The sequence below is a fragment of the Equus przewalskii genome, chromosome 1, assembly GCF_037783145.1.
Source record: "Equus przewalskii isolate Varuska chromosome 1, EquPr2, whole genome shotgun sequence".
Lineage (NCBI taxonomy): Eukaryota > Metazoa > Chordata > Mammalia > Perissodactyla > Equidae > Equus > Equus przewalskii.
In genome coordinates this window covers 156,411,270-156,416,563 of record NC_091831.1, presented here as the reverse complement: position 1 = coordinate 156,416,563, position 5,294 = coordinate 156,411,270, and the positions used below count along the sequence as shown (strand labels likewise).

Below are 5,294 nucleotides of genomic sequence, written 5' to 3'. Positions count from 1 at the left end.
AATTACAGAATCTGGTAGAGGGCAGACGTCCAAATTTAGGTTTCTCTCTCCTGGAGTATTCAGTCAGCCTCAGCTCCTTGTTCTCTCATCCCAGCAGGAGAAAGTGTGCAGCAAACCAGACACAGTGGTATTTGCCTCCAAGTTTCTCACAAGGCCTCTAAAAGGAGGTGAACGTTGGAAGGTAATATTATCAAGTATAGCGGTTATTTGAAGCCCACATGATGGCCATATTGCCTAAACAGCCTGAAAGGTGGTTACATCCCATTGTACAGGATGCTGTGGTCTTTCCTGATTTTAGAAGGACCATTTACACCCCTGTCTCCAAAAAAGAGTATATAGCAAACACATTCTGAGCTGTGGCTATTCTGTCCTGGACAGCCCATCTTGGGGGATGGTGATCCAGAGCACTCTGTGTGTGCGCTCAGGCCTTACCACTGAGATACGGTCCCCTGTACACTTTTTAATAAATGTGCCAACGTTTGTTTCTGCCCCTCCTGGATTACCCAATTTTTCCCAGTGGCCTCATATAGGGATAACAATGAGAAAGGTTGGGTCAGATCTAAGAACATCTTTTTTAAATTAAGGTCTAAATTGACCCAACCTCTAGCGGAAAAGGGAAATATGATGAAATCTGGATCTAAACTGAAGAATAAGTTGGCCTTAAGCCTTAGAACAGAATATACCTCAGAGTATATTGTGAGTTCAGTTCCATACCACTGCAATAAATTGAACATGGCAATAAAGTGAGTCACACAATTTTTTGGTTTCCCAGTGCATATAAAAGTTATGTTTACACTACACTGTAGTCTATTAAGTATGCAATGCCATTACATATATATAAAACAATGTACATACCTTAATTAAAAATACTTTATTGTTAATAAATGCTAACCATTATCTGAGCTTTCAGTGAGTGGTACTTTTTTTGCTAGTAGAGGATCTTGTCTCCATGTTGATGGCTGCTGACTGATTAGGGTAGTGGTTGTTGAAGGTTGGGGTTACTGAGGCAATTTCCTAAAATAAGATAACAATGATGTATCCTGCATCTATTGACTCTTCCTTTTATGAATGATGTCTCTGTAGCATGATATGCTGTTTAATAGCATTTTACTCACAGTGGAATTTGTTTCAAAATTGGAGTCAGTCTTCTTAAACCTTGCTGATGCTTTCCCAACTAAGTTTATTCAATATTCGAAATCCTTTCTTGTCATTTCAACAATCTTCACAGCATCTTCACCAGGAGTAGATTCCATCTCAAGAAATCACTTTCTTTGCTCATCCGTAAGAAGTAACTCCTCTTCCATTGAAGTTTTATCATGAGATTGCAGCAATTCAGTCACATCTTCAGGCTCTGCTTTCATTCTAGTTCTCTTTCTATTTTCACCACATTGGCACTCATGTTCTCTGCTGAAGTCTTGAACCTGTCAAAGTCATCCACGTAAGTTGGAATCAACTTCTTCCAAATTCCTGATAATCTTGATACTTTGATCTCCTCCCGTGAATCACAAATCATTTTAATGGCATCTAGAATAGTGAATCCTTTCCAGAAGGTTTTCAAGTTACTTTGCCCAGATGCATCAGAGGGATCACTATCTATGGCAGTCATAGCTTTATGAAATGTATTTCTTAAATATTAATACTTGAAACCTAAAATTACTTCTCAATCCTTGGACTGCAGAATGGATGTTGTGTTAGCAGTCATGAAAACAACATTAATCTCATTGTACATCTTCATCAGATTTCTTGGGTGACCAGGGGCATTGTCAATGAGCAGTAATATTTTGAAAGGAACTTTTTTCTGAGCAATAGGTCTCAATAGTGGGCTTAAAATACTTAGTAAATCATGTTGTAAATAGATGTGCTGTGATCCAGGCTTTGCTATTTCATTTATAGAGCACAGGCAGAGTAGGTTTAACATAATTCTTAAGGGCTCTAGTATTTTTAAAATGGTAAATAAGCATTGGCTTCAACTTAAAGTCACCAGCTGCATTAGCCCCTAACAAGAGAGTCAGCCTATCCTTTGAAGCTTTGAAGTCAAGCATTGACTTCTGCTCTCTAGCTATGAAAGTCCTAGATAGCATCTTCATCCAATATAAGGTCTTCTTGTATGACCAGAATCATCTTTATATATTTTATAGTAATGCAGCTATGTTGTCTCACAAAAGAGATGATACTGAATTTAGGAATGAAAATGTAAGAGCAAAGTGTTCAATGAAGCCAAAAGATATAAAGACAGAGATTAGTTAGTGCAAATAATTTACAAAACACTTCCAAGGCTTACTCCGTCTGTTTGCTTCTTTCCACAATTCTACATATTTACTAGCCCCAACAACAACAAAAAATAAGACAACTCTATCAAAAAATAGGCAGAAGATGTAAACAAACATTTTTCAAAGGAAGATATACAGATGTCCAACAGGCACATGAAAAGATGCTCAACATCACTAATCATTAGGGAAATGCAAATCAAGGCTACCATGAGATATCACCTTACACCAGTCAGAATTACTGTAATTACCAAGACCAAAAATAACAAGTGTTGGAGGGGATGTGGAGAAAAAGGAATGCTCATACACTGCCGGTGGGAATGAAAACTGGTGCAGCCACTATGGAAAACAGTATGGAGATTCCTCAAAAAACTAAAAATAGAAATACCATATGACCCAGCTATCCCACTACTTGGCATCTACCCAACAACTTGAAATCAATAATCCAAAGTAACATATGTACCCCTATGTTCATTGCAGCAGTATTCACAATAGCCAATACATGGAAACAATCCAAGTGCCTATTGACCGATGATTGGATAAAGAAGATGTGGTATATATATACAATGGAATACTACTCAGCTATAAAAAAGACAAAATCATCCCATTTGAAACAACATGGAAGGACCTGGAGGGCATTACGTTAAGTGAAATAAGCCAGACTGAGAAAGACAAACACCAGATGATTTTACTTATATGCAGAATACAAACAAACACATGGACAAAGGAAACAGTTCAGTGGTTACGAGGGGAAGTGAGGTGGAGTGTGGGCACAGGGTGTGAAGTGAAGCACTTGTGTGGTGACAGACAAGAAATAATGTATAACTGAAATTTCACAATGATGTAAGCTATTATGAATCTCAATTTAAAAAAAGAGAAAAAAAGGACAAATTAGGGCTATTATTAAAAAAACAAAAAAAGTAAAAAGCAATTATTCCTCCCTCAAATAAAATAATTGTGTTATAATGATTGAATTCTGGATGCGTTTCTTCTTTAAAATTTTCCTTAATATTATTTTAACCTTGTTTCAGCGACAAATAACAATCATCTGTCATTTTTTTTGTATACTTAAGTAATTTATCCCTAAGTACATCATTTATTTCTGCAATTTTAGGAAGAGATGCTCAATTGTCTAAAGTGCAATTAATTGATTAAGTTTTGATGATACTTCATTTAGGTAAAAATACTAGTACTCAGAATACTATATTTCTAAATATTTTGATTGGTGTTTTTATATATGGAATTAAAATCTGCCTTTTAAGGGCTTAGAAAGGGGTAATATGTAAAAAAACAAACAACTTATGTCTGGATATCATTAAGCTAGCATATTATTATTGTCCCATAGAAATTTTGGATAATTATTTCTAAGGGTTTATTCACCAGGAGTGATCATATCACCAAAACAACAAAGTCAAATACGAAAAGAACAGCAATCAGAAAACAATGTATTTCCTTCTTTTATTTACAACCAACCTATTAAATGAACAAAATAACATAATTATAATTTTATTGATCCCAGGACTATTAATCTAAATTATCAAATAGAATACAGAAATTTTTATCACAGAAGAATCACATGAATTATCCAGAAAACCCCCAAATGTGTATATTCCTTGGTTAATATACAGTCTAAGTGCCAAAAAGGAGCCAAACAATTCCATTTATCTATATAATCTGGCTACTTTATGATTATAGGTGGCCCATAGATGCTTAATTTCATAGGCTGATATAGTCAGTATCACTAGACCCGTATTTGAAGATTTGGATAGCTATGTAATTCTGATTGTTGTTTGTTAGACTATAAGGACCTCGTAATGGAGGGATAATCTAGTATGTCTTAGATTATATTGAAACTCCCCAGAACTTTCCTTAAGGCTGCCTTTAGCTCCTTATTTCAGAGTTTATAGGTGAAGGGATTGAAGAGTAGGGTCACCATAGCATAGAACAAAGTTGTGAATTTCTGTATCCCAGCAGAATGTCAAAATCATAGGCTCACATACATGACCATCAGAGAGCCATAGAACAGTGATACCACAGTGAAATGAAACCCACAGACAGAAGGCGTATGTCTCCCAGTGGCTAAAGGCATATGCAATGCAACTAACAGAAGGAGACTATAGGAGCCAAGGATGAAGAGGAAGTTACCAAAGATAGCTAGTGAGCTTAGAGTGTAGCAAAGCAGTTGGATTGTTGAAACAGAGGCACACACCAGTCCAGATAGTGGTCCTGGGTTACATACAGTATAGTCAATAGTGTTTGAACCACAGAAGGGCATCTGAGAGAACAATGGGGATCAGGAACCACAGAAATCCACATACCCAGCAGGTAATGACCAGTTTGGTACAGAGAGGCACAGTCATGCTGTTAGGATAGCGCAAGGAACAGCAGATAGCAAGGTGCCAATCAAAGGTAATGGCGACAAAAAAGAAGCAGTCAGATGTTCCCAAAGAGAAAAAGAAATAAACTTGGAGGAAACATCCAGCAAAAGAGATGATCTTTTTCTCTGAAAGGAAGTTGAGCAACATCTTGGGGACTGTAGAAGAGACATACCAGATCTCTAGAAAGGAGAAATTCCCTAGGAATATGTACATGGGGATATGGAATCATTAGTCACACCATAGAGCACAAACAATGGCCCCATTCCCTGTTATGGTCAGAGCACATATTGTGGTGAAGAGTGAAAAGAGGAGGATCTGAATCTTCCACTCACAGGAAAATCCTAGGAGTAGAAATTCTTTTACAAAAGCAAAGCTGGAATCTGCTTCAGAGATATTCATTGGGTCAGCATGATTAGATATGAGAGAAAAGATCAAGAAGTGTCAATATTTAAGTTAATTGACTGAAATACGTCAGAAGGACATGTGGTTTCCCAATTAATATGAAACAAGTATTTGATTTCATTGATTAGTGTCCCTTGCATTTTTACCTGAGGCATTTGAGGTCTACATAGTATGACTAAAGCACCCAGTTTGGAATGAATGCTCTTACCTTATAGTGTAAAATGATTGAGGGCATCAGGAATCTATG

At 36.7% G+C, this 5,294-nt stretch overlaps 1 pseudogene; it reads right to left on the bottom strand.

Annotated features, from left to right (window-relative positions):
- Positions 1–4,104: 4,104 nt before the first annotated feature.
- Positions 4,105–5,044, bottom strand: LOC103561516 (olfactory receptor 11H12-like; annotated as a pseudogene).
- Positions 5,045–5,294: the final 250 nt, after the last annotated feature.